This window comes from Mandrillus leucophaeus, unplaced genomic scaffold (genome assembly GCF_000951045.1).
Source record: "Mandrillus leucophaeus isolate KB7577 unplaced genomic scaffold, Mleu.le_1.0 Scaffold904, whole genome shotgun sequence".
Lineage (NCBI taxonomy): Eukaryota > Metazoa > Chordata > Mammalia > Primates > Cercopithecidae > Mandrillus > Mandrillus leucophaeus.
In genome coordinates, this window is record NW_012109853.1 from 182,829 (window position 1) to 197,320 (window position 14,492).

The 14,492-nt window shown below is 37.8% G+C and overlaps 1 pseudogene; it reads left to right on the forward strand.

The window, feature by feature from the left end:
- Positions 1-2,099: 2,099 nt before the first annotated feature.
- On the forward strand, positions 2,100-3,379 carry LOC105531783 (annotated as a pseudogene).
- The last annotated feature ends 11,113 nt before the right edge of the window (positions 3,380-14,492 follow it).

Here is a 14,492-nt window from a genome sequence, read left to right on the forward strand (position 1 = left end):
CATCAGGTATTGTAGAGATTCAGTTGCAGGGAATTAATGAAAAGACCACTTAGTTAAGCAAGTAGACTCTTTAGCTCATTCTTTGATCTATTCAGTATTAGGTGGTTTGGTTTATGGGGACTCTGGGTAAGGAACATACTCCAAACTTTTGGTATTATCCTCCCAATAGTCATAATAGTCTCCCTGATGTCCTGTATTCTCTCAAAGGTTTTAAACATTTGCATGCAGCCATCTGTAGAATGTCAAATGTTATCTCTTCAGATACCATGCAGAGCTGAAAGAAATGTGCAACAATGAGTACGCTGTAACCTATGAATGACATGCTGAGACTGGAAACCTAAAATGATGGTAACTGAGAGTGGTGCTAAGGCCCTAAGTTTCAGTCACACTGTCACCTAAGTGAAAACCCGGCTGAAATGGGGAACTTTCTTAAACAAAATTATGGGAGGCCATTGTTTTGGACTAAGCTCATGCACTAGGCCCCAACAGACCAAATCAAACCAAAATGGAGTCACTCATGCTAAATGTGACATAATCAAACTAAGACATTAAGGAAACACATAGATCCTAGAACAGACGAGGTTTTGTTTTGCTCCTGTAAAGAAGATGTTCCAGTATAAGGGATACCCTCAAGTCCTTGTTCTTGCCTTTGAAAAATTTACTGTTATACTGTTTCTCAGTAGTTTTCAAGACCAAATAAGTATGTTTGCAATGGTGATAGTGACATCAATGACTAAAGGTTTGGTCAATCTCTCAAAATTGAGAAAATGACCAAAAGGGGGCAATTGTTAAAGTGAACTAAATATAGCCTAAGAAGGGCTCCACAATTCTGTATTTGAGTCCTTGTGGACGAACTACAACCTAACTTAATCAGTAGACAAGACTAGAAACCAAACTTAGGAGTTTAGTTTGTGCCTGTAACAACAGCTGAGTCTTGGTCAATCGCAGCAGTCATACTTCAACCATTCCTGCACTGCTGAGTGTTCAAACCATGTTCAAATAACGCAAACGTCAACCTGTAACCAATCTTACTGTTTTTGTACCTCACTTCCAATTTCTGTATGTCACTTTACTTTTTTTGTCTATAAATTTGTTCTGAGCATGAGGCACCCCGGAGTCTCTCTGAATCTGCTGTGATTCTGGGGACTGCCTGCTTCGCGAATTGTTCATTGTTCAATTAAACTCCTTTAAATTTAATTCAGCTGAAGTTTTTCTTTTAACAGTCCTACAAAATCTTCACTGGCTAACCTATAAGAGGAGGCCTTCAGGTGATGTTTAATATATCAAGTTTTTATTTTTAATAGGTAGTATATACTTGGATATCAAGAGCCTGTTTTGAGCATAGTATTTTGGACACAGTGGATCTTGAATTCACCAGGGTGCTTGATACCCTTCGTAGGATAGCTGGATTAAATGTAACTTGCTGGAAGTGTCTGATTAGAGTCAAGTAAATGTAGTGGAAAAGTTCTAGCGGCAAGGTATAGATTTGGTAATTGTACCCTTACCCAACTTTGTTAGAAATTGGATTGGCATTTGTTACAACACATCATATTAGTTGTTCATATTCCTGCCTCCTCTCCAACATCCACTCATTAATTCCCAAGGCATCATGGACTTGAACTGTGCCAGGCACAGTGCTGATGCTGAGTGTCCCAGTGGGAAATTGGCCAGCTGTTTTCCCTCTGTCATGGAATTTATAGTTTTATAAAGTCTTTCAAGGCAGAAAATAGGTCTTATTTAATTGTATTCAAATAAACACAATAGATGCTTAACAAATATTTATGAATCTTGATAGAAATTTTGTAGGGTATATATATCACATTTTCCAAATTTTGGATGCTGTTGGAGATATACTCAATATATTGAATAAGGGATTCTAGATCTAAAAGATTTTTAAATCTCAATTTTTCAATCTGGAATTGCAGTGAATAAGACTGAATTTTTAGAGATGTGATTTAAGAAACACTCAAGGTAGAAATGGCCCCGAGTAAGGCCTGGCCTGCAGCCAAGGGGAACTGTAGGTTGCCTGGCCTGGTTGGTCAGTGCCAGGGCTGGGCTAAGAAATCATGGTACCAAGAAACACCAGTATTTAAGAGATGATGGCATCTGAAACCCACAATGTTAAAAAGCAGAACTTTTGAAATAATATTCAGGATCATTTCGTTGATGGACCTAGGAAAAGCATTTCTAATTTCATTAATAAGAACAAGAAGGAAGTTAAGAAATCGCAACAGTTGGCAGTTTATATAAATAGAAGAGTTGGACAAGCTGTGAAAAGTCCAGATAAAACTATGTAAGGTAGTCTAGCCAGGCACAGTGGCTCACGCCTGTAATCCCAGCACTTTGGGAGACCAAGGTGGGTGGATCACGAGGTAGAAGATTGAGACCATCCAGGCTAACATGGTGAAACCCCGTCTCTACTAAAAATACAAAAAAATAGCCGGGCGTGGTGGTTGGCACCTGTAGTCAGCCAGGGAGGCTGAGGCAGGAGAATGGCATGAACCCAGGAGGCAGAGCTTGCAGTGAGCCAAGATCGCACCATTGTACTCCAGTCTGGGTGACAGAGCGAGACTCTATCTCAAAAACAAACAAACAAACAAACAAACAAACAAAAAAACCAAAAACTATGTAAGGTAATCTTTCATAGAAAGTTAGTTCATTATCCCTTTCTAAACCTCTGTTACAGGAAAAACAAACAAAACAAACAAAAAAACACAGTCCCCTAGAAGTGGAGCTGTGACATGGCAAATAGAGAAAATGAACTGGTTTGTGCAAACCACCTGCCTGAAAAATTATACCAGAGTAGTCAAATATATTTGCTTAACCCCAGTGATTCCGATTTTTCACAGACATAAAGCCCATCATCACAATACAGTCAGTATTTTTCTCAAGTTTCTCAGGATCATGAAACAAATGGCCCAAGTTTTGCTCAGCAGGAATTTGAGATTGAATGTAGCTTTAACTTTCTGGAGAAAGAAGTATATGTGAATTTGCATCTTGTTTGGTGAGAATAGAAGATCTTGGCATTGTGGTAGATTGCCTTCCTGTGCTCACTGGTAGTTTATAGGGAGAAAAACAATATATCTTACTTGAAGGTTGGGTAGTCTCGTTGCCTCTAGTAAATTCACTATGTAAAAGCAAATTTGAAAAATACCTAACATTTGGTTTAAACTGGCTTCAAGCAGTCATTAAAAGGTGGTGGTCAGAACTATTGTCCAAAAGAGAAATTATAAATAATGGAAATATTCAGGTTTTAAAACAACAGTTAAATGGATTGTGGGAGCAGGAAAACCATCTTACTTTGGTTCCAGGATATACTGGTAATATAGCTAAGGAAGCAGATGCTTATTTATTACCAGTGAGAGATTTAATCTACTAAAGAACATTTCTTTATTCAAAACATCCCCGGACTATATAATTTACAAGAAAAAGAAAGATTTCTTCTGAGAGATGTGAACTGTGGAAGAAATTAAAACGATTTTTTTTTAATTTTAAAAAGTCACATAATAAAACCATGAATGAAACCGTAACAATCTACTTCACATAGAAGTGAAAAAATACCCTAAAGAAACAGCTTTAACTTTAGTGAGATGAAAGTACACTATGGAAAATGTTGACCTTGCTCCATTTGGGGTTTATATAGTTATTTGCTAACATTGTTAAAGAACTACTGGATCTTAATACAATCCTGCATAAAAATATAATTTATATTATGTGAAAAACTAAGAGAGGGCGTATGGCTAGGAACCCTAAAGAGCAATCATCAGTAACTTTTTGAAGACTGTGTTTTAATGAAAAAGCAAATATGTGTGGCTGTCATTTTGTATTTAAAATAATGAAAGTTTAAAACATCATGGCAAAAATCAATCTTAAATATTTTTGTCCATACTAAGATACTGTGTATGAGAAATGCCTATGATACCAGTATCTGTTTTAAAAAATTAAAACCAACTGTGCTTCTGGCATGATGAAAATCATTAAATTAAATCAGGGGTTTATATTTATGTGGAGTGTTTTTGAAACATATTCCATACCATTTTTAAAACTTGAAAATATCTGACCTTTGTGCCAGAATCATCATGTCATGTACATATATGTATTACTCCTGTCTAATCCTATCTAAAGAAAAAGGTTAATATGTATCAGTATAAATATTTAACTGGAAATGTACATGGAGTTGGCTAGTTTATTTCACTTTTTATTGTATATGGATTTCTAATATATCTCACATCTATATCATTTAAACATTCTTGATTTGAGTAAATTCACTAAATACTTCTTTTTTAAAAAGCCCATTCAAGGTAGCTGTATAGCTACAGGATGAAGGACACATCCCCTTAATACAAGTTTCTATGAAAATAACTTAATAATTTTGGTTAAATTTCAACTCTTTGACATAATTTAACTTCCACTATAACAGTGAGTAAAATCTGAGATGGCACAAAAGTGTTCAAGTAAAAGGAAAGAGTAATTAAATTGTTAGAGTATAATCAGAGTTAAGTTTTTCACTCCAGAACTCACATTTTAAGAGAAATTAAAGGAAGTGCTGAAGGAATTAATGTTGGTTCTTCTGGTGAAGAGAACCAGAAGAAGAAAGCTAACTTTAAACATACTACAGATTCTCAAATGGAAGGTGAATCATATAAATATTGCAGGACTCCAAATGGAATAAAATTATAAAGAATTAGACCCTTGACTCGTAGCATTAGAATCAGGAATACAGGAAGTTTTCCAACTGTCAGGTCACCCTATCCTGAGGAGGCCCATGTGAGAAAATGAAGGAAAGCCTGAAGACCAACTGGAGAGCCCTTACCTCACTAAGAGCTGAGTCCCAGTACCTGTTGTTAAAAAGAATGGGGAAGTCATTTGTGGGAGAAAAAGCTATAGATCAGAAACCTGAAAAGCAGGACATTGAAGTGCTAAAATCACAGTGGTTTGTTTACAAACAATTGAGAGATTTAATAGAAATGGGGAATATGTTAAATGTAGAGTAAGTCATCAGAGAGAGACAAGGCTTGAATGGAGAAAATGCCCAGATTAGGGAAATCTTGTGGTTGCCATTTTCCAAACATGGCATTCTCTTTTTATGAGGTTCTAACTATTAATAATATGGATAGGAGGCAGGGATACTGGGTAAAAGAAGGTGGGTCCCTGGCAAAGACCCCTCCATTAAGCCTGGAAACCTGTGGCCCTAAATGGGAACAGGCATTTCTGTTTTCACACCCAAATGTTGCCTTTTGGCCCAGCACACCCACCTATCCTGTACCCATATGAACCCCAAACCTCAGGTTCCACAAGCAGAAGAGCAGGAGGAACAGAAGAGCAGTAGAGTGGCAGGGCAGCTTGATAAAGGAGAGAAGAGAAGGAGCATCTGAATGTTAGAGGAGTTCAGCCATGGGACAGTTGAACTCCAGGGGAAGATCATCTTCCCACTTCATCCCCTTTCCAGCTTCCCATCCATCTTGTTGGGAGCCACTTCCACCCAGCAATAAAACCCCCGCATTTGCCATCCTTTGGTTTGTCCATGTGATCTGACTCTTCCTGGACACTGGACAAGAACTCGGGGACCAAGAGGGCACTTAAGGTGTCTGTAGACAGCAGAGCTAAAAGAGCACTGTAACAAGCCCACTGGGGCTTTGGGAGTCACAGGCACCCACCCCTAGACGCTACTGTGGAGCTGGAGCCCCAAAGTGCTCACCTTGGCTCCTGCACCTGCTCATCTGTGTGCTCTCCCTCCCACAAGTGGTTTGAGTTCATGGCTGCTGAACAGACGAGCCACACCACTATTGTACATCCTGTGAGGGGGGACAGGGAACTCTCCCATTTCATTAATACCTTTGTTCATCAGGTATGGGTTCTTAAAGCAACATGATTCTTGGAGGGGCTAGCACATAATTCAGTTTAATTTAACTATACATGTTTCAATAAGTAAAGTTCTTTAAATGTATGAGACTACCTGTTTCCTATTGCTGGAAGAATTCTGAGACAAGGTGTATCTCTGAATTCTTCAAAATGTGAGAATTTTTCATAATGATGGTCTTAGAAAGGTCATTTCTTTCACACACTGCACTTTAAGTTTGGAGTTTGATGAGAACCTCAAAGTATGGAAGGAATTGTATTTTGTACATTTGAAATTAAGATATCATTAGTCAATCCATCTATGTATAGGTTGCTTGCAATAACCTTGATATTTGCATTTCTGATTGTATAGATTTTTAAAAAATCTTTATTTTAATATGATGGTTTAGGTATTAATGTATTTTATGTTTTACCTATGATTTTAAATTAGCATTTGGAAAAAATCTAGCAGCCAAGAATTTCTTAAACAATTAAGTGACATCATTTATATCTTTTTTTGTTTTGCTTTGTTTTTTGAGATGGAGTCTCACTGTATTGTCCAGGCTGGAGTCCAGTAGCACATTCTTGGCTCACTGCAACTTCCACCTCACAGGTTCAAGCGATTCTTCTGCCTCAGCCTCCTGAGTAGCTGGCATTACAGGCATGCACCCCCACACTCAGCTAATTTTTGTATTTTCAGTAGAGTCAGGGTTTCACCATGTTGGTCAGGCTGATCTCAAACTCCTGACCTCATGATTCGCCCGCCTTGGCCTCCCAAAGTGCTGGGATTATAGGCATGAGCCATCGTGCCAGGCCTCATTTATGTCTTTTAAAACTTTGAGATAATCCTTGTTAACACCAATATTAAAGAAAAACACTGACGATTAATATCCTAAATGAATTTGAAGACATAAGCTGGTCCCTAATCACTACCTAAATGTAAGGTCAGCATAGGAGCCTTAAAAATCCCTTTACATAAAAACTAATCTTAAACCACTCATAACCAAAGTGTAAATCTCAAGACTACTAAATTTCAGTAGTTTCCTTCAATACCTTTTCTCTAAACTAGCTTGTGTTTTTTGCTTTCTGCTGCTATTTTTTGTTTTGTTTAGACTTTTTTCTCTCTTCCTCCTGAGAGAAGGATAGAATGGTGGGAGAGCTGGAAATTCTCTGGGTTACAGGGTAAATCCCGCTTGGCTGCATGTGACTGCCTCATTTAGCAGCTAGGACTACTGTAAAGCAATGCCCAGCACTCACTCTTATAGTCTTTTATGTAATATAATATATATTTTTAAAATTGATTGTAATTTTTTAGCACTTTGGGGGCTGCTGGTGGTCTCTTTTTCAGGCTAAATAGACCAACTGCTGCTGCTAAAAGAGTTTATTCGACCACCCACACTTGGAAGCACAACCTCCTTCTCCCTGCGTTTCCCTGAAGTAGCAGTCAGCAAGGCCTGTGCAGTAATGACTGTGAGCAGCCTTCAGGCTCAGAAAAATGTCACAGCTTGCTCCCTAGAGCCTCCAGTGCCCCCATTCAATCAGTGCTCAACTGCATGACGCACCCTGGAACTTAAAATGAAAGCCCTGGATTCATGGCCAAAAATACAAACTCCCTACCAGCTCTTCCTGTGGGAGTTATTCAAGTTCTTAGTTAGCTCACCAACGGTTACCTATACTCTCCTTCTGTCCCAGATAGCAAGGAAAAAAAGGCACAACTGTAACATTTGCTGCACAAAGGCCTCAGCTGGGATGCAGAAAGACTTAAAAACAGCAGGCATATGCGTTTTAAAACAACATTTTGACAGATAAAGTCAAGTGATAAAATATAGTGAACTTATAATTACCCCTGCTATTGGAGGGAAGCAAAGAAGGGGATAGGCCAAAACAGGCATATGCCAACTCATGAAATTTCATTTTATTTTCCTCTGAAACTACAGAATTTGAGTGTTGTGTGTGTGTGTTTCCAATTATGGTAAGGGGTGATAATTTTCAGGCCCAGATAACTACAGAAGAATAGGAAAAGCAACAATAAATTAAAATTTTGCTATAAATATTTCCATCCCACTCTGCAGCAAGAGGCACATGCACTTGCTCCAGGAGTATTACATACAAAATATTGGGTGGCCTATGAGCATCTACTTGAGAGATGCCTGATAGAAAATGGACTAGGAGGTTTTGGCCGCAGGAAGATAGTGTAATAATACTTGTAGAAATTTACATCAATAATCATAAAAATTTGATGACTACACAACCTTATCATCCCTGGCACCCCAGGAACTTCTTATATTCTGAGTTTGTTTTCTCAACAGTCTCATTTTCTAAACTGTCAAACTTTGTTGTTACTTTGGTAGAAGTAAGAGTTCAGAAAGAATTAAACCATTTCTATTACTTACTACCGTATTTTAAAATGATTTTCTCCACAGCACAAAAGTGCAAATTTAATATATGTGACATGTAAGCAGAGAGATATCTTCTAGCATACATACCAAATCTTGGCTCACGATTATTTTAGTTGATAATTTAAATTTATCTTAGAATGTCAAAGACCAATACCTGCTCATTATTCCATAAATTATAAAATTCAATTATACAAGCACACTGCAGGTCTTATTAATTTAAAATCAGATTCACACCCGTTTTTGCATATGAAACTTTGGACAGTAATTTGAATTCATAATAACTGACTTTATTTTACCTTCATAAATGTATACATTACTATTTCTTTGTGAAATATGGCTTATTTCTTGATTAGGGAGACTAACAGAAGTTCAACAAATCTGAAGATCCTACTGATAGGTGTGTCCATCATTGCTGAGGAAACTGGCATGCTGAAAAGTTAAAAATGTCCCCAAGCTAAAGAATCTTTATTCAACTAGCTGAGCAGAGATGGACATGTGAATGAATCACTTTTCTCAAAATTTTATTCAAAAACTTAAACATTTTTGAAAGCAAATAATATGATGAATCATATTGATTTACATAAAAATATAGCATTTTGGCCTGGCATGGTGGCTCACACCTGTAATCCCAGCAGTTTGGGAGGCCCAGGCAGGCGGATCACGAGGTCAGGAGATCGAGTCAATCCTGGCTAACATGGTGAAACCCCGTTTGTACTAAAAATACAAAAAATTAGCTGGACGTGGTGGCACGCTCCTGTAGTCTCAGCTACTTAGGAGGCTGAGGCAGGATAATCGCTTGAACCCAGGAGGCGGAGGTTGCAGTGAGCTGAGATCATGCCACTCCACTCCAGCCTGGGTGACAGAGAGAGACTCCATCTCAAAAAAAAAAATACATATATCTCTCTATATACGTGTATATATATGTGTGTGTGTATATATATATATTTAGCATTTTACTAGGTAGAAAATGGAATTGGTTTCTTTTGATTCTATTAACCTTATGTAGGTGGGAGTGAAAGATTGTCTCTCATTAGAAAAATGAGAGTCAGTTATAAAAGTGACTAAATGGTATAAGGAGAAATTAAAGAAACAGAAGGTGGTAATTGATTTTTAATGAGGCTTTGTAATATGAGATTTGATGTAATTATTTATTCCTCTTATTCATGCCATAAAAGATTGTGTATTCAAAAACGGGGCAGCAGCATAAGAAGAATTGTTTTGTGTAGAATAATTGTGTGATTTTTTAACAAAATTTTGCAAAACATTGCTAACTTCCCCCCAGCGTTTTGAGAAGAGAGTGATATATTTGTGACACAGGACTATGAAAGATGATAAAAGTAATAAAATGCCACCTGCATTGTTTGAATGTTTTCTGTGAGAATCTAAGTTTGCACATATTATCATCATCATCATCATCATCATCATAAATCTATTTATCAAATACTTACCATGAGACCGATGTTGCTTTTTTAACCAGAATCTTATCTTACTGATTTAGTTTTCTTTACAGGGCAAGTATATCAATTTAGATCTTACATGAATTCGTAGATCCTTAGATTTTACATACTGTATGTTAACAATGTCTAGAAGACCAACTTGTGGTGAAAAAAAAGTCAGACTATAATATTCATTCATATATACAATATGAAGCAACGTATATTTTCTGTGTATTTTTCATATAAATGTAAATAATTAGTTCCATGTTATGCAAACTTTGGGTAACAGAAGTAGCTTCCTTGTTATTTAATACTAAGTTATAGCAGCCACATTGTAAGAACATCATCGCTGCATCAAGCATATGAAAATACATACGCTGGAAAGTGAAATCCTCTGGGCTGAAATCCTTTGTGACTCACTGGTAATAATCATTCTAAAATATCAGTTGAAAAGTTTAGGGGGGGAAAAAAAAAAAAAACCCAACCTGAATTCCAATGCAGAAAGTGCAGAACAGAAACGTTCTTGGGGTGGTTTTTATTTTGGGCTTCCGTGGTAGGCAGAATGATAGCTCTGCAAAGATGCTCATGTTCTTATCCCTAAAACCTACAAGTATGTTACCCTACAATGTTAAAGAGGCTTTCAGATGCGGTTAAGTTAAAGATTTTGAGATGGAGGAGAGTCGCCTGAATTACCTAGGTGGGTCCTATGTAATCACAAGGGTCCTTGTAAGAGAAAGGTCAGAGTTAGAGAAGGAGGTATGAGGATGGAAGCAGTGGTCAGAGTGCAGGAAGGAATGGAAATGCAGGCAACATCTAAAAGCTGGAAAAGGCAAAGAAACAGGCTTTTCTCTTAAAGCTTCCAGAAAAAATATTGCTCTACCATCCCGCTTTCAGACTTTTGATATGCAGAACTATAAGATAATATACTCAAGTTGTTTTAGGCTACTAAGTTTGTGGTAATTTGTTATAGTAGGAATGGGAAACTAATACGGGCTTCACACTCAGGAAGATTCTCATTTAGACTATAATCTCCAAATTAATTATACACAGTTAGAAATACAACGACATGACTGAAAAATGAAGGCACTGTTCATTCAAATTTATGTCCAATTACTAGACTCCCAGCATGATGACTTTTTAAATAAATCCTTTGTCTTGTGAATAAATAAATGTGTTGTAAATGTTTAAAGCATCATTCTGCTAAATGTCTACCACAATTTTATAACTTCATTTTGGCATGCCTTTACTTTAAAAAAAATAGGCTTGGCCGGGCACGGTGGCTCAAGCCTGTAATCCCAGCACTTTGGGAGGCCGAGGCGGGTGGATCACGAGTTCAGGAGATCGAGACCATCCTGGCTAACATGGTGAAACCCCGTCTCTACTAAAAATACAAAAAACTAGCCGGGCATGGTGGCGGGCGCCTGTAGTCCCAGCTACTCAGAGGCTGAGGCAGGAGAATGGCATAAACCCGGGAGGCGGAGCTCGCAGTGAGCCGAGATCGCGCCACTGCACTGCAGCCTGCCAACAGAGTGAGACAAAAAAAAAAAAAAAAAAAAAAAAAAAAGGCTTAAAATACTTTCATTTTATGTTCAGGGGCGCAAGTGCAGGTTTGTTACATACATAAACTTGTATCATTGTATAGGTTATTTCATCACACAGATATTAAGCCTGGTACCCATTAGTTGTTTTTCTTGATCCTCTCCCTCCTTTCACCCTCTATCCTTCAAAAGACCCCAGTGTGTGTTGTTTCTTCTATGTGTCCATGTGTTCTCATCATTTAGCTCCCACTTATAAGTGAGAACATGTGGCAATTGGTTTTCTGTTCCTGTGTTAGTTTGCTAAGAATAATGACCTCCAGACCATGAGCCAGATATTGTTATACATCCGTTACAAATATGAACTTAATGCCTTGAAGTAGGTGCTATTATTATCGCCATTCCCATCATATATATGGTTAAACTAAGGTCCACAGAGTTTAGAAGCTTGCTCCACATCACTTAGGAAGTAGGAGAGCCAGGAGTCCAAATCAGGCAGACTGCTCCAGAGTGCATGTACTTAACTAACATGATGTTTCTTCTGCTTCATGAATTTAAATAAGAAACAGGAAAATTGCTCATTGCCAACCCTTTAAAACTGAAGCAGTGGGTTTGCCACCTACTGTCCTCTTTCAACCTTTGGTACAGTTTTGATCTTTTGAGAGAGTTCAGCCAGTGTGGTACAAGACAGATACCACTTTGTTTGTGCTTGTGAAGGAAGAGTATAGAATTTAGACTCTAAATAAAAGAGAATCAAATATTCATTTCTCGCTTTCACCAAATAAGAAATGAGTATTAGATTCTCTTATATTTATACTCTCCTATATTTACTCACAAAAATTTATGAGTAAATTAGTAGGGTTGATGGTTCATAATAATGAATTTCCCAAAGTGTCCATTTATCTTGGGAGGCAGCCTGGTATAACAAATCAGCTGTTTGGAGCATGATTGATATGATGTAGAATCCCGATCTGGCCACGTCCTCCCTGTCTGTATTTGGGCATGTTGTATAAACTTTTGTAGGTACAGTTTCCTCCTTTATAAACTGAAGAGACACATCATTAAACTGAAGATAAGCATTGCTCTCACATGGTGATGATGGAAAGGATAAAATGGAGTGAAGACATTGCCCTCAAGAAGCCCTGTATGTTCTTCCTTTTAACTTTCGTTTCTTTGAACAGTGTTGTTCAAGCCTGGTTGCTCATCAAAACCTGTATGGAGCTTGTAAATATCAAATGCCTGGACCCTAACCATGAAACTTCAGAAAATCAGTTAAGAATTTAAAACATTTGTTTTACGTAAAGTGCCCAATTTTCTCTGGAGCTGATGAGACGTCACAGGACAATGGATTTCCATTCAAATCCTCTCGATCAGTTCTCACTTTGGAGAAAAAGAAGCAGCTAATGCTGTATGACCAGAATGATGTATTCCTGAAATGACCACTGATTGGCCGGGCGCAATGGCTCACGACTGTAATCCCAACTTTGGGAGGCCCAGGTGGGTGGATCACGAGGTCAGGAGATCCAGACCATCCTGGTTTACATGGTGAAACCCCGTCTCTACTAAAAATACAAAAATTAGGTGGGCATGGTGACAGGCGCCTGTAGTCCCAGCTACTCAAGAGGCTGAGGCAGGAGAATGGCGTGAACCCGGGAGGCGGAGCTTGCAGTGAGCCAAGATCTCGCCACTGCACTACAGCCTGAGCTACTGAGTGAGACTCCGTCTCACAAACCAAACCAAACCAAACCAAACCAAACCAAACCAATCAACCAAACCAACCAAACAAACAAAAAAACTCACTGATTTCTGCATGCCCATTCTGACTCTGGCTAATCTTCAGGTTTAGAGCTACAACAATTCTGGCCAGTTATAAGTGCTTTGAGATGTTAAGGTATTCAATGAAGATTGACACTGTACTTTAGAAAATATATTTTGAATCACTGTACTTTCTCAAATATGTTATTACTTTGAGAATTCATTGCAACATTATTTTACTTTCCCCCACAAAAATAATTTATATCAAGTACAAAAATTTTAAGTAAAGCTTTATTAAGTTCTTCACATCTAGACACTCATTTTCTACAACCTAGGTAAAAATATAGAACACTACCAGCACCCAGACTGATACATAATGTCCTCCTCCACCATTCCAACTTCTGTCACTACAGACTAGGGATATTGGTTTTGAAATTCATACAGATGGAGTTAGGTAGTCGTCTGCTGTCTGAGTTATTTCACACAACATTATTCTGTCAGACTCACCCATGTTGTGGTAAGTATTAACAGTTTGTACTTTCTCACTGCTGTGTGATATTCCATTGTATCATTATGTGCATTTGCTAGGATTTATTTACCTTTCTATTGTTGGTGGACATTTCAGTTCTTTTTAATGTTGTTCATTATAAGTAAGATTGCCATGAACGTTTTATACATGATTCCTCATATATCAGGAAGAATTAACAAAGTTGCCTGACTGGAACATTTTTCTGTAGTTGAAGAATCTTCTCTACTTCCTTTGCTCAATCCCCATCCCATCAGCTTATATGTGTATACTGGACCCAACTGATTTACTTTTCCTTTTGATATATGTGTCTTTTTTTCTGCTGTACTCCAGTAGAAAGAGTTAGAAAGAGTTAATCTTTATTGCTAGATCAAACTTTTTTGAGTTCCAGTTTTTTGGATTACTGATCTTGCAACCTTATAAAACTCAATCTCTAAATTTCTTCTCCTAAAAATTGAAATAAAAATTTCCTGCTTTATAAGATATTTTGAGCACCTTATCATTTAATCAGACCAAGATTGTCATTTGCCTGTATTGCCATATTTAGTCTTTATGGGTCTGCTATAATGATCAAAATAAATTAATAGGTATCTGTATAAAAAGATTAAGTATACTAGTATAAGTAATTTAAGACAAATAATTTGATTAACATCAACCAATCATATCCTAAAGAAATCAAATTATGCTCCATGATTTTAACGTAGGGAGAATAATTTTCTCATAAAGTTATAGTAAGATGAAAGCTGGTTAGATTAGATATACACTCACTTTTAAAGTCAAGATTTGAATAGGAACAGCTCCAGTCTCCAACTCCCAGCGCGAGCGACACAGAAGACCAGTGATTTCTGCATTTTCAACTGAGGTACTGGGTTCATCTCACTGGGGAGTGCCCGACGATCGGTGCTGGTCAGCTGCTGCAGCCCGACCAGCCAGAGCTGAAGCAGGGCGAGGCATTGCCTCACCTGGGAAGCCCAAGGGGGAAGGGAATCCCTTTTCCTAGCCA